At 42.8% G+C, this 16,111-nt stretch overlaps 1 long non-coding RNA gene across 4 annotated transcripts in view; it reads left to right on the top strand.

Moving 5' to 3' along the window:
- Positions 1-1,196: 1,196 nt before the first annotated feature.
- The window catches only part of LOC112443000 (uncharacterized), a 42,350-nt gene continuing 27,435 nt past the window's right edge, over positions 1,197-16,111 (top strand). For all 4 annotated transcript variants that reach the window (XR_009491941.1, XR_003031253.2, XR_009491942.1 and 1 more), the window contains exon 1: positions 1,197-15,087. This is a non-coding gene — a long non-coding RNA (uncharacterized lncRNA). The remainder of the gene's footprint in view (positions 15,088-16,111) is intronic.

The raw sequence follows: 16,111 nt of genomic DNA, 5'->3' as shown, positions 1-16,111 counted from the left end.
AATTAAAAGATGCTTGCTCCTTGGAAGAAAAGCTATGACCAAGCTAGATAGCATATTATAAAGCAGAGACATTACTTTCCCAACAAAGGTCCATCTAGTCAAAGCTCTGGTTTTTCCAGTGGTCATGTATGGATGTGAGAGTTGGACTACAAAGAAAGCTGAGCGCCTAATAATTGATGCTTTTGAACTGTGGTGTTGAGGACACTTGAGAGTTCCTTGGACTGTAAAGAGATCCAACCAGTCAATCCTAAAGGAAATCAGTCTTGAATATTCATTGGAAGGACTGATGCTGAAGCTGAAACTCCAATACTTTGGCCACTTAATGCGAAGAACTGACTCACTGGAAAAGACCCTGATGCTGGGAAAGATTGAAGGCAGGAAGAAAAGGGGACGACAGAGGATGAGATGGTTGGATGGCATCACTGACTTGATGGACGTGAGTCTGAGTAAGCTCTGGTAGTTGGTAATGCACAGGGAGGCCTGGCATGCTGCAGTTCACAGTGTCACAGAGTTAGACACGACTGAGCGACTGAACTGAACTGAACTGAATGCTGACAGTATGACAGTTTTTCAAAAAGTTAAACATAGAATTACCATGTTGTCATTGTTGTTCAGTTGCTCAGTCATTTCCGACTCTTTGTGACCCTATGGACTGCAGCATGCCAGACTTCCCTGTCCCTCACCATCTCCCAGAGTTTGCCCAAGTTCATATTCATTGCATCTGTGATGCTGTCCAGCCATCTCATCTTCTGATGCCCTCTTCTCCTTCTGTCCTCAATCTTTCCCAGCATCAGGGACTTTTCCAATGAGTCGTCTGTCAAAAAGTACCATATGGTCCAGCAATTTCACTTCTGGGTATATGCCCCAAAGTATTAAAAGCAGAGATTTAAACAGATATTTATGCGGCTATCTTCATAGCAACATTATTCACAATAGTCAAATGGTGGAAACAACAGTGCCTTTTGCTGCATGAATGCATGAATGTGGTATAATATATATATACAATAGAATATTATTCAATCTTTAAAAGGAATGAAGTTCTGACACATGCTACAACATGGAAAAACTTGAAAAACATTATGCTAATTGAAAATAACCCAGACACAAAAGAGTAAATGTTGTATAATGATTCCACTTTATATGAGATAACGTAGATTAGGTAAATTAGTAGAGACAGAGTGTGTAATAGGGATTGCCAGGGGTGGGAGGAGAGGGGTTATGGGGAGTTACTGTTTAATTAGTACAGAGGTTCTGTTTGGGAAGATGAATAAAGTCTTGGCAATGGATAGTGTTGATCCTTTCGCAACACTATGAATGTGCCTAATGCCACTGAATTGTATAGTTAAAAATAGTTGAAATGGTAAATTATATATTATGTATATTTTACAGTATGTAAACTAACAGAGAAACAAAAAAATGCCATGTTGATAAATTAAGGAGGGCATGAAGGTGACTAGATATTGACTTCAGGTTGGGTGGCCACCCAACCTGGAGGTACCAATCCACCAGTACCACCCGATCCAAGGAGGTGCCATCTGAGCTAAGATTTGAACATCAAGAATAGAAAGAAAGCAATGGTCAATCAGAAGGAATAGCATACCTAGAAGATAGAAACAACCTATTAGACATGTACACACGCCCCTTCTGAGAGTAATTTCTGTACCTAAGAGGGAAGAAATCAGTCCTGAATATTCATTGGAAGGACTGATGCTGAGGCTCCAATACTTTGGCCACCTGATGCGAAGAACTGACTCCTTGGAAAAGACCCTGATGCTGGGAAAGATTGAAGGCAGGAGGAGAAGGGGACGACAGAGGATGAGATGGTTGGATGGCATCACCTCCTTAATGGACGTGAGTTTGAGCAAGCTGTGGGACTGGTGATGGACGGGGAAGCCTGGCGTGCTGCAGTCCATGGGGTCGCAAAGAGTCAGACACGACTGAGCAACTGAACTGAAGGGGGAGGACAATGACTAAAATAGAAGTGGGTTTAGGAATACTGTACAAAGAAAAAAAGAATACTGTACAGAGAAGGAGGAAATGCATTCTGCCTCAGAAAGTTTGAGGTGGATTCATGGACACAGCGTTTTACTTGGGACTTAAGTCATAGACAGAGATTCATGGGGAGAAAGGCTGAGGAAAGTGTTCTAGATGGAAGGAGGAGTATGGGCAAAGACGCAAAGTTGAAGTTTAGACTTTTTTTTAGGTAAGAAGTGGATTTATTCAGATAGAGAGAGAAACACGCCCTACAGACAGAGTGTGGGCCATTGCAGAGGGCGAGTGCAGCCTAGACTCTTTTTTTTTTAAAGAAAAATTTCATTTAAAGCCTTCAGAAAAATGTAGAGCTGTGCTTTTTTGCAACAGAGGCTGTGTACCTGAAATGCAAGCATGTATGAGCCATGCAGCAGTCATACTCCTAGAGGCCAATATTGCTCAAACTACTTAATTTTTCATACAGTTTTGTTGCAGAAAGGGGGGCCCGAAAGTGGGCTCTTGTCTAACACTTGGAAATGAATTGTCTGAGGAGACACATGTGCTGACAAAGCAAGAGATTTTATTGGGACGGGGTGCCCAGACAGAGAGCAGTAGAGTAAGGGAAACCAGAACTGCTCTGCCACGTGGCTCACAGTCTCGGGTTTTATGGTGATGGGATTAGTTTTCAGGTTCTTTTTGGCCAGTCATTCTGATTCAGAGTCCTTCCTGGTGGCACATGCATTGCTTAGCCAAGATGGATGTCAGCGAGGATTCTGGGAGGTGGTTGGGCACATGGTGTCACGTTTCAACCTTTCCCAAAATCTTTAGTTGGTGGTAGCTTGCTGGTTCTGTGTTCCTTACCAGCACCTCCTGTCGTAAAACAACTCATGCAAATGGTAACTATGGTACTTGGCCAGGGTGGGCAGTTTCAGTCAGTGTGCTTCCCCTAACAATTTTAAAATTTGAAAATTTTTAATTGAAAAGCTACTGTTATGTCACAGTAAGCATAGATGTGTTATGGAATGTAATGGGATATTTACATAAATTTTATAGGTATTTCAGGTTTGAGATGGCTGTCTGGCTGCACACAGGACTTTTATCCATGTGTATGTAAATATCTACTTTCCTCTATTTTTATGGAATATTTCATTGAAAAAGTTAGAGAATGACTGAATTGTAGGTGATACCCTTACATAGATAGTTATCAGTTAATTATTTCTTCATGAACGTTTTTCTGTTATTAATTCACGTATTGTAAATATGATTGCTAAAAGGTCCCCCTCTCAATTTTGTCTTGTTTTTCTTTCTCTGTACCTCCAAGTCAGTTCCTCTAAAAGTTTATCCAGTATTTGGTTCCAATGATAATCATGGAGTCTGACCCATGGCTAGCCTTTGCATTGTTGAAGATAACTTTATAAGGACCCGATAGTGGCAGTGGGTGTGTTGGCTCAGTTCAGAGACATTCACTCAGTCGTGCTCTTTCTCCCAACCAGGAGAGTCCTATAATCCACATAGACTCCCCATCCGTCACACAAGCTTTCCTTATTTTGGCTGTGCCATGTGGTTTGTGGGATCTTAGTTTCTCCACCAGGGATTGAACCCAGGCCCACAGCAGTGGAAGTGCAGAGTCTTAACTGCTGGACTGCCAGGGAATTTGCAATTTAAGCATTTCTAAAATTGAAATACTGTTTTGAGATAATTGTGTATTCACATGCAGTTTTAAGACTCAACACAGAGAGCTCCTATGTACCCACTCCTCAGTCAGTTCAGTCAGTTCAGTCACTCAGTCATGTCCGACTCTTTGCGACCCCATGAATCGCAGCACGCCAGGCCTCCCTGTCCATCACCAACTCCCGGAGTTCACTCAAACTCAAGTCCATCGAGTCACTTTCTCCTAATGGTAACATTTTGCAAAGCTATTGTATGACATCACAACCAGAGTGCTGACATTGATGCAAGCCATCCATACTTTTCACATTTCCATGCTTTCATTTGTTCTATGCAATTTTTTCACCCATGCTGGTTTGTGTATTCACCATCACAGTGGGGATACTGACAGCTCCAACACCACAAGGATCCCTCATGTTGCCATGTGCAACCACCATGCCACCTCCCTCACCCCTACCTCCACCCATCTGTCCTGGCAACCACTAACAAATCTCTTCCATTTCTGAAACTGCGTCATTTCAAAAATGTTATCTAAATAAAAGGAGACCGTGAGTAATCTTCTGAGACTGGCTTTTTTTCTTTGAATGCCGTGTTCTCAGTCTCTAAGTTGTGTTCAACTCCTTGCAACCCCATGGACTGTAGCCCGCCAGGCTCCTCTGTCTATGGGATTTCCCAGGCAAGAATACTAGACTAGGTCACCATCTCCTCCTCCACGGGATCTTCCCGACCCAGGGATCAAATCTGCCTCTCCTTCATCTCCTGAGTTGGCAGGCAGATTCTTTACCACTGAGTTACCTGGTAACCACACATAGTAAACAGTCTTAATTCCATTTTTTTTTGGCGGGGGTTGGGGGGTGCTCCAAAGTCATTGCCGATGGTGACTCCAGCCATGAAATTAAAAGACACTTGCTCCTTGGAAGAAAAGCTATGACAAATCTAGACAGCATATTAAAAAGCAGAGACATTACTTTGCTGACAAAGGTCCATCTAGTCATGGCTATGGTTTTTCCAGTAGTCATGTATAGATATGAGAGTTGGACTGTAAAGAAAGCTGAGCGCAGAAGAATTGATGCTTTTGAACTGTGGTGTTGGAGAAAACTCTTGAGAGTCCCTTGGACTGCAAGGAGATCCAACCCATCAATCCTAAATGAAATCAGTTCTGAATATTCATTGGAAGAACTGATGCTGAAGCTGAAACTCCAATGCTTTGGCACCTGATGCAAAGAACTGACTCATTGGAAAAGACCCTGATGCTGGGAAAGATTGAAGGAAGGAGAAGAGGGGGATGACAGAGGATGAGATGGTTGGATGGCATCACCAACGCTATGGACATGAGTCTGAGCAAGCTCCAGGAGTTGGTGATGGACAGGGAGGCCTGACGTGCTGCAGTCCATGGGGTCACAAAGAGTCGGACACGACTGAGCGACTGAACCGAACTCCATTTTTGGATGTTTGCTGACATTTCCTGCCTCACCCTTCTCTCTGCCCCTTACATCCTGAAACTGGGCAAGCTGATTAGAAAGCCCAAATTCTTTCCTTTGGTGCTGATGGGAGATTCCAACCATGTGACCCCTACTGTGTGGGGGATCCCTCACCCCAGCTCTACCCTTATAAATAATAACCACAATAAAAAACCCCAAGCCAATCTTCTTTCCCTGCCTTCTCAAGTCATTTTTGGGCTGCTTGGTAAGCCCATCTAGCTGACTCTTGATAACCATAATATGTGAGTCATAAATCTTTCATACCCCCTTGATGTGTGTTTAGAGTCATCAGTATCAACGTTTGAACTGCATTTTGTATGGGAGTCCATCTTGTTTCTGCAGGATGGCTACCGCAGCATAATTTCCTGGACATTCATCCAAGTGGTTGCATGTATCAATAGTTCGTCCCTTTTTATAGCTGAGTAGTTATTCCACAGTCTGGATGTACCTCAATGTGTTGAAGGACATTGTTTGGTTGTATGTTGTTGTTCAGTTGCTAAGTCGTGTCCAACTCTTTGTGACCCCAAGGACTGCAGCACACCAGGCTCCTCTGTCTTCCACTATCTCCTGGAGTTTGTTCAGATTCATGTCCATTGAGTTGGTGATGCCAGCCAACCATCTCATCCTCTGCTACCTCCTTCTCCTGCTTTTGCCTTCAATCTTTCCCAGCAACAGCGTCTTTTCCATTGAGTAGTCTCTTCGCATTAGGTGGCCAAACCTATATTGGTTTTTATAGTTCTTAGCTATTATAAAGTTGCTTTAAACTTCAAGTGTGTGTTTCTGTGTGAACATAAATTTTATTCCTCTAGAATAAATGCCCAGGAATACAATTGATGTTTCATATGATATTTACATGTTTATTTTGTTTTTTTAAGAAATTGCCCAACTATTTTCCAAAGTGATTGTTGCCATTTTACATTCGCACCAGCACTATACAAATGTCTGCATCCTCACCAGCATTTGAGGGTGTCACTGTTTTTCATTTTACCCATTCTGATTGGTGTGTGATGATATGTCTCACAACCTCTGTGATGATATTAATTTCCATAAAAGACTGAAAGAGCATCACATTCCCTCTGTCTGCCCCAATCTACACAAGTATCAAACTCAAGAGGCTTGACTATGGGTTGTTACAATGCCAGGTATAAGGCCGAGTCTCTGGAGCATCCCACCATGAAATATGGATTCTAAGCTTTATCAGACACATTTACCACCAGGAGCCACTATGAACAAGAAGTCTGCTTATACTTATTATTTAGTCGTTACTTAACATTGTGATTATTGTTATTATTGCCTGTAGTGAGATATTTCTAATAAGGACCATTCAGGTTATCGTCTTGGTGGAAGAGCAATTGAAGAGAGGATTTTTTTTCTAATTTTTCCTCTTGCAAGCTGAGATTTTAAACTTGGGTTTATTAGCAAATGCACTGGGCTTTATGTTTGTCATAAATATGGGAACGCAACATCCACTTAATTTCAAGGGTGCAAGAAATGGTGAAGCCTATTTCTGTTTTCCCAGAGACGTGTGCCATGGGCCCTCTTCCTTCTTTCCCATGGCACTGGCTGTGACAAAGGCTGTCTTTGTTACAGTTTTCACCAGGGCAGACACTGACTCTGGGGAAAGTGATGGGAGCAGTCTGACAACATTTTGCTCGGTCAGTGACATTCCACACACTGGCCCCAGCCACTGGTTTTCCAAACCTGAGGACTCCTGGTCTCAGCATATGGTCAGAGAACTTTGCTCTTCCTTTGGTCATCTCACCCCACTGCAAATCTTCCCTTATGGATTTGTTACCGAAAGCCTGGCCTCTCTGACGCTGATGCCAAATTAAATCTCAGAGTTTTAGGTCAAGTAGAAAGGATAGCTTTATTGCTTTGCCAGGCAAAGGGAGACACAGAGGGCTTCTGCCTTGAAAACTATGTGTCTTCCTAGGGAGAATTTGGTGGCGTTTAACAACAGTGATTCAAAGATGGGGTCTCTGATAAGATGTTTGCATTCCCCTCAGGTGGTAAGTCTCCAAATCTTTATGAGCTTCCCTGGGTCCTTTAATCTTGCCTCAGGTGGTTTCTCGGCTGCTCCTCCCTTGATTAGTAACTGTGGACCTCAGGGAAGGTCATGGAGGCTGGAGTCCTGTCCACAAGGAACAGGGGACAGAAAGTCTTCCACCTGGGAACCACACAGGGCCCCTCCCGGTTTCAGATTCAACATTCCTGGCCTTGCCAACTAGTTATTGGGGGTAATGTGGAAATTGTTACAATGACTGGAGCTTTTGATGGGGGTTACCCAGATGCCTTCAAGGGCAGATGGGCTACAGTGTGTCATGCAGGGGCTGTACAGAATTGGGAAGGCTTGGGAGTTGTTGTTCAGGCACTCAGTGGTGTCAGACTCTTTGCAACCCCATGGACTGCAGCATGCCAGGCTTCCCTTTCCTTCACCATCTCCTGGAGCTTGTTCAGACTCAAGTCCATTGAGTTGGTGATGCCGTCCAACCATCTCGCTCTCTGTTGTCCCCGTCTCCTCCTGTCTTCAATCTTTCCCAGCATCAGCGTTTTTTCTAATGAGTCAGGTCTTTGCTTCAGGTAGCCAGAATATTGGAGCTTCAGCTTCAGCATCAGTCCTTCCAATGAATACTAAGGATTGATTTCCTTTAGGATCGACTGGTTTGATCTCCTTGCAGTCCAAGTGACTCTCAAGAGTCTTCTTCAACACCACAGTTCAAAAGTATCAATTCTTCAGTGCTCAGTCTTCTTTATAGTCCAACTCTCATACTGATACATGACTACTGGAAAAACCATAGGTTTGACACTATGGAGCTTTGTCGGTAAAGTAATGTCTCTGCGTTTTAATATACTGTTCTAGGTTTGTCAGAGCTTTTCTTCCAAGGAGCAAGCATCTTTTAATTTCATGGCTGCAGTCACCATCTGCAGTGATGTTGGAGCCCAAGAAAATAAAGTCTGTCACTGTTTCCATTGTTTCCCCATCTATTGGCCATGAAGTGATGGGACCAGATGCCATGATCTTCGTTTCTTGAATGTTGAGTTTTAAGCCAACTTTTTCACTCTCCTGTTTCACATTCATCAAGAGGCTCTTTAGTTCCTCTTTGCTTTCTGCCAAAAGGGTGGTGTCATCTGCATATCTGAAGTTATTGGGTGGGGGAAATTTCTGGCCTTCCTTTGAAAATCCTGCTAGGGTTAATGTAGTTTCCTTAGAAAAAGAGATGTTTCTCCTGCAGGAAACAGTTGCCAAGAGCACTAACGTTAGATTTGTTCTGACTAAGATAGTGGAAGGCAGCCCTGCCAGCCCACTGGCCATCATGATTTTCAAAGCTTAGAACTGTTATATATATTAATATGAAAATTAAAAAAAAAAAAAAAAAAACAGGAAGGAAAAAGAGCTTTTGAGCTGTTATCTGTGATTTTCTTGCTGCTTCTGGGACTAGAAATAGAAAATATTTCTTGCAGTTTTCTCTGGAGACAAGAGAGCCTCACACTGATGAGACCAATAGACAGATAAGAGAGATTTGTGGAATTTAGTAGGGTTGGGGAGCCTCAGGGACTTAACTTTTAGATAAAGGGTTTAGAGTAAGAGTTTTGGCATGTGGTCAATGAATGGTAATCTCTAGTTATAGTGAGATAAGTTACCACTTGTATAACATAGATCTCATTCATTCTAAGAATTCATAAATAAGGAAAAATAATGATACAGGTTTAAAAGACATAGACACTAAAAATAAAATTAACTGACCATTTCCCCTGTACCAAGCACAGTGTTGATCTTCATAACAATCCTTAGAATAAGATATAATTGTCTCTATTTTACAGATTGAGGACACTGAGGGTCAGAGAGATAAAGAAACTTGTCCAAATCACCCTTTCAACCAACCAGTAAATGGCTCTATGAACCCTGGTCTTACTACTTGGATTTTTTATGGAAAGAAACAATATGGATGGAGTGGATATTCAGGGCTCTGGGCACTTCAGTTAGAAAGGCTTGGGAAGAAGGCTGACCTAGTCTAGATCTATGTTGGTCTCACAGTTTGATGACCTATGTTCTGAACCAAAGTTGAACTAGGTAAGAGATTGTTGTCCCACATCTGGATGCCCACCAGATAAAGAACAAACCCTAGAGCAGAGTCTAGATGGTTCTTTGTTGTCTAGTTCTTGGTTATGGTTCTAACCCATCTTCCCCATCATGTTTACCCACCCCTAGTGAGGTATGAAGTTTCTCAAGACTTTGTGTTAGGCTGACGTTGTTTCCCTTTGCTCAGTTTGGTTTAGTTCAGTCGCTCAGTTGTTTCCGACTCTTTGTGACCCCACGGACTGCAGCCCACCAGGCTTCCCTGTCCATCACCAATTCCTGGAGCTTGCTCAACTCATGTCCATCAAGTAGATGATGCCATCCAACCATCTCATCTTCTGTCGTCCCCTTCTCCTCCTGCCTTTAATCTTTCCCAGCATCACAGTCTTTTCCAAGGAGTCAGTTCTTTGCATCAGGTGGCCAGAGTTCTGGAGTTTCATCTTCAGCATCAGTCTTTCCAATGAATATTCAGGACTGATTTTCTTTAGGATTGACTAATTGGATCTCCTTGCAGTCCAAGGGACTCTCAAGTCTTCTCCAACTCCACAGTTCAAAACCATCAATTCTTTGGTGCTCAGCTTTCTTTATAGTCCAACTCTCACATCCATACATGACTACTGGAAAAACCATAGCTTTGACTAGATGGACCTAGTCAAAGCTATGATACCCTGGATCTGCCTGATTGATACATTTCTACCCATTTAAACACAGACAGCTTGGGCCATCTTTTCTATGAAGATATTCTGTCCTTACCCCGTCACTTCCCATCTGCTAGACAGAATTAGTCCCTCCCTTGTCTGTGTCCTCAGAGCCTGGTTGCATGCTTCTGCCAGAGCCACTAGTCCTAAGGGATCTGTTGTTACTAAATTCTTCTGAATATACAGTGCTGTCTTGTACCGGTGCTACCTAGTTTAGGCTCTAACCAAATATTTCTGGACTTTAATCAAGAATGCAAAATCCAAAGGCAAAGAGCTTCTGTTATTCACATCTCCATCAATATGGGTACTTTGCCAATTAGCATAGTTCATGTCAGAATTTTTTTTTTTTTTGGTGAAATTGGTGGCATTTGATTAACATGATGAAAGTTAGAAATGGAATCTCCTTGAAAATAAAAAGATATTCAAGATAAGCCCATAAGTTCAAATAGTTTAGAAACCTTCCACTCTTGCCTGAGTAGGACATACATATTCAGCTAAAATTACAATCTGCACCCTTAGAATGATCCTCAGGAAAGCCTTTACTTTGTCTTGGGTCCTGTCATGAATTTTGGAGGATTCTGGTTGCCCCATGATGGCTATACTGGTGATAGATTTCTGCCTCAAATACTGGCAATTGTTTTGAGAGAATCTTGCACACAAGGTTATAGAAACTTCTTATTAATAAGTGTCTATAAGAGCAGCAGAATTTTGCCGGTGGCTTGCTTTGATCATAACCAGGTAACAAAGTTGTAGAGGAGAGTAGCTGACATTCTTGGTTTAACAATTCCTAGGTGGCTCACATTTTAATACCAGTAATCCTGCTCAGGTCAGTTTGCAAGACCTACTCACTAGAGTAAGTTTCTCAAGGACAGAAACTCACCTAATTTACTTAAGTATCTGAAATGTTTGAAAATGAAAGGCATCTGGGAGATGGAGTTTAGATGCCAAAATAAGAGCATTTCAGGGGAAAATCGGAGAAGGCAATGGCAACCCACTCCAGTACTCTTGCCTGGAAGATCCCATGGATGGAGGAGCCTGGTAGGCTGCAGTCCATGGGGTCTCTAGGAGTAGACATGACTGAGCGACTTCACTTTTCACTTTCATGCATTGGAGAAGGAAATGGCAACCCACTCCTGTATTCTTGCCTGGAGAATCCCAGGGACGGGGGAGCCTGGTGGGCTGCCTTCTATGGGGTCGCACAGAGTCAGACATGACTGAAGCGACTTAGCAGCAGCAGGGAAAAATGGCAGAGCACAGTTGAACTGAGAAAACACAGGACCCATGATTGCCATACTTAAAGGGCAACTCTCTTCCCAGTGCCTGGTTATGAATTGCACACCCAGTGACTGAGGACCCAAGCAGCTTCCATAGGACACAACTTACAAACTGACTATTAAGATCTATAAAGATCATATTCCCTGAACCCAAAAAATGACTGGGAGATTCTTGAAGCAGGGCTTCCAGCTCAGAATCTCCTGGGGTCCTTGTTGCAAATGCAAATTCCTCGTCACTTTCCAGGCCTCTTGAATAGGCACCTGTTCCTATGGGGTCCAGGTGTCTCAAGTTTTAGCAAATTTTACAGAGATTCTTATCTATTTAATAATAATGAACTTAGCTGTTCATGAGAAATAAGCACTACTACATTGATGAGTCACATTGATTATAAAAACGCATTTTGCTTGGTTCAGAAACATTAAAATGTGGGTGAAATGTGATCTCGGAATAAAAGCAAAGTAGTATCATGTCTTCCTAGATAATACATTTGTATTTTAACCGGGCCCTTGCCGCCTTAACGAAGATGAGTCTTCTTTTTCTGTCCTCGAGCAGACCAACAGGAGATATTTGAGGGGTGAGGAGTCTCTCCAGGGTCCTTCACATCACATTGAGCTAGTTGTATCTTTGAATTGCAGTGTCCCTTTACCCTGCACCCCATGTCCTTAGACAAGAAGGAGTTTCCTTCATTTTGAGATTTAATATTGAGGCATAGAATGTGAGTAACAACCAAAGCCCCCTTCTAAGAAAGTCAGTGGTCAGGCAAAACATATAAGCAGTGTTCCGACTCTTGATGAAACCGCAAGGCCTCTCTTTCCTGTAGGCTGTCCTACAGAGCCTTTCAACAGATGAGTACCTGACCTAAAGATTCCCTTTCCTTTCCTTTAAAATTCATAAAGGCGTGACAGACAAAACAGAGCAGAGCATGGAGTGCAGATGAATCTATCCACCTGTCATTCTGACATCTCCTGTTTAGTGCCTCAGGGAAATCACACAGGAAAATATCACAAGGGAAAATATAGTATTCTTTAGAAAATATTTCTTTAAAAAGGCCGGGAGGCCATGTGTAAAATAGATAGCCAATGGGAATTTGCTGTATGGTTCAGGGAACTCAAACAGGGGCTCTGTATCAACCTAGAGGGGTGGGATGGGGAGGGAGATGGGAGGGAGGTTCAAAAGGGAGGGGGTATATGTATACCTATGACTGATTCATGTTGAGGTGTGACAGAAGACAACAAAATTCTGTAAAGCAATTATTCTTCAATAAAAAAACTAAATAAAAAAAAATGGACGGGAGGAATGGTGTACTTCCCCTTCACAAGCAAAACTTTTCTAAATTTCCAGTGTTTTAACTCTTCCAGTCAGTCAGTAGCATGTGTTGAGGATGTCCTATGTGCAAAAGACCAAAATAGACTGTGGGGAGGGTGGATGGGATGGGGGTGCTAAAGAAATATATAGATAATATTGCCTCAAGCTTAAGAAACAGAAGTTCTAGCTTAGGAGACAAAAACATCCCACAAGCAAGATGATTATATCTCTGAGTGAAATTCTGGAAAACATTTGTTCTTATTTCTGTGTGTTAACTTCAGAGAAGGCAATGGCACCCCACTCCAGTACTCTTGCCTGGAAAATCCCATGGACGGATGAGCCTGGTAGGCTGCAGTCCATTCGGTCGCTAAAAGTCGGACACGACTGAGTGACTTCACTTTCACTTTACACTTTCATGCATTGGAGAAGGAAACGGCAACCCACTCCAGTGTTCTTGCCTGGAGAATCCCAGGGGCGGGGGAGCCTGGTGGGCTGCCATCTCTGGGGTCACACAGAGTCGGACACGACTGAAGTGACTTAGCAGCAGCAGCAGCTGTGTATTAATCTGCTAATAACTCTGCCACACAGTTGGATAGGAAATGGCAACTCACTGGAGTAATCTTGCCTGGAAAATCCCATGGACAGAGGAGCCTGGTGCGCTACAGGCCATTGGGGGGTCACAAAGAGTGGGACATGACTGAGTGACTGAGCATGCACAGCTAGGTAAAGTCAGCCATGGAGGAAATGCTCGAGATGAGGTCTATATCAGGCAGAGAGAAGGATCACGGTGGGAACACATTCCAGGTGGAGCATTACAGGTTCAGGTGAAGGTCTGAACTGCACTGACAAGGTGGGAAGAGTGAGCAGGTCAAAGGGCAGCAGGCAGCGGTGGCGTGGATTATGCTCTGGGGGGCACCTTGACCTGGTGCCTTCCCATCCTTTGCCACTCACCAGCTGGGTCACATTGAAGGGATGACCTTCCTGAGCTTGTCTCCTTGGTTCTAAAAATGGGATGACTAGATCTGCCTCATAGGGTCAGTGGCCTTGAGAAGGAAAATAACATGCTATGCCAAGTAGCTAATAGACATTAAATAAATAGGCAATTAGCCTTTGAAGTAGCAAATGATTAAATGTGGAACTGGTGAAATGAGAGAAGGAGCTGAGGTCACTGGAAAAAGTAAAGGGAACCCCATGAACCCCAAATGTTTAAACATTGTAGTGTTTTCCCAGGGGATTAAATCCATACCACTGTAGCCTTTTTTTACTTTTCAGATATTAAACTCTGAAAAAATAAAAACAAAAGCATGACACATTGCTCACCATGGCACAGGTGGAAATACAGAGCAGTCAAAATTACAGACAAAGACAGGTTTCAATTAATAAGCTGACTTCTATTCTATGGCTGCAGATTCTAAGATTTAATTAGGAAGCAAAGATGAAAAAGACCCCCCCAAAGCAATAGCAATGCCTACATTATTATTTAAGTGAGTGATTTCTAAGGACAAATGGCACATTTGAAAGACTCTATCATCTGACATGGGCTTTTCATGTTAGGGTCCAGTGTACTATGGACACTATATATGACTCTTTTTCCAGGTGGAGGAGAAAAGAAGGTTTAGTCTTTCAGTTTTTCCATCACTGTTTTATAGAGAGCTCTATCAGTCTGAGAAGCAGATGTCACACCCAAATTAGGATGATTTGGAAAGGGCTTATTTGCAGAAGTGTGGTCATAAAGAAGCAGAAGAGATAGTACAGTGGCCCAGGGTGGCCACCAGCAGCTCTCTTTCCATCTCTAGGCCTGTGACTCTGGGGGAGGAAGAGAGTCGTGGGAGTAGTGAACTGCCTTGAGAGAAGATGTAATCTTAGTTAAGGGACAGTCTGCCAGAGGTGACCTTGCAGGAGAAGAGCCAGGGGAACAAATACTGAAGGGGAGCAGAATATGCCTCTTTGTCATAAGGTTTATTTTGAGCTGATTGTCTTGAGAAACAGCAGACACAGAAGTAGGAGTTATCCTTTTGTAAGGAATATTTGCATTTATGAAGGAACTCTCCATTGTAAGGGTATCTCCCTGTCTCTCTGAAATAGGAAGAGATGGATGATTCTGAATCATAATGGAGAAAGTACCTGCTTAATTCTGTATAACAAACTATACTCTGCTGACCTTATTTTTCTAGGTAACCTCCCAGGACTGGCCTCCTCCCACATCTTTCTTTCTTTTGTCTTTAACTGAAGATGCAATTTAAGCTGGAGTTCTAAGCCACTTTGGAGAGTTATTCCTCTTTCACTGGGTACTCCCAAAAGAGTGGGGTGCCATTGCCTTCTCCAACATGATGTATACAAGTTATTAAACTTCTATTTGTTTCTTCTCTTATTTGTTAATCTGTCTTTTATTACAAGGCAGGCAGAGAAGGGGATGACAGAGGATGAGATGGCTGGATGGCGTCACCAACTCAATGGGCATGAGTTTGAGTAAACTCCAGGAGTTGGTGATGGACAGGGAGGCCTGGTGTGCTGCATGCGGTCCATGGGGTTGCAAAGAGTGGAACACAACTGAGCGACTGAACTGAACTGAACAAGCGTCTCAGCCAAGAACTTAGAAGGATAGAAGAAGGTAAAACTTTGATACATGAACTTTGTGGTGGGTTGGGGGGCATAATTCAATCCATAACAGTTGGCCATAGTGTTTACAGCAACTTTAAATGACTTCTATGAACATATAGGTAATTGGAATAGCTCACTGAACATCCAGAACCTCTCATTTTGATTTTATTACGCGTCACATTATTCTTCCAGACATCTTTTTCTGGTATTGGATGTCCATCTCTACCCCTCTGACAACAGGGCCCTTGAGTCATGGAGATTCTGACCTGGGTTGTTGACTTCCAGATATCTTATCCAGTGAACTTCAATCTAATCTGCAGCCTCATTCAGCCTTATAGTTTTCAATTCTTAAACAGCAGCATGCGTAAACAAGTTCTGTTTTTACTGGATTTAATTTGAGTTGAGTTTCTGTCATTTGTGTCCCCAACTTCTGACTAGTCCTGACTAGGGATAGAGGGCATTTATTTGTGAGAATTTTGTTCTAGTTAACTAGAAGCAGGAAAAAAAAAATTAGAAATGTCACTCAATTGAGATTTGAGGTGAGTTTAATAAAACAGCAATCAGCCTATCTCTATCACTAGCAGATGGGTCTACCCCTTGAAGAGACTGATAGAGCCAGGGAGGAACACAGGGCCCCTGTTTAGTGATCTCTGCAGTCAGTCATGATGTATCTCAACATGGACCTTTACAAAAATATCAAGTACAGCATCACTGTTCACATTTGGCATTCACAGGATCACTTAGGTATCAGGCAAGGATTAATCCTCGATCCCCCAGGCTGGCTTGTTTCCCCACTCTCCTTGTTCTTGATGAGATGGGTGGGTTGCAGCCAGAGGCTCTGGAGAAAACTGGCTTTGTCAGTCCTCTAATAAAATGCCTTGAATTTGTTGCCTTGGAGGCTGCAGAGAGCTACTCTGCTAAATTATTCACACTGACTTTTACTGGATACCTTCCTCCCATTTCAATTACTTGGGATTTTTAATAGAAAATTGGTTGTGGGAATTTGACCACTCCAACTGCCTGGTAATAATCTG

The sequence above is a fragment of the Bos taurus genome, chromosome 20 (assembly GCF_002263795.3).
Source record: "Bos taurus isolate L1 Dominette 01449 registration number 42190680 breed Hereford chromosome 20, ARS-UCD2.0, whole genome shotgun sequence".
NCBI lineage: Eukaryota > Metazoa > Chordata > Mammalia > Artiodactyla > Bovidae > Bos > Bos taurus.
Note: the sequence above shows the minus strand (reverse complement) of the source record. Positions and strands in the feature narration are given on the sequence as shown.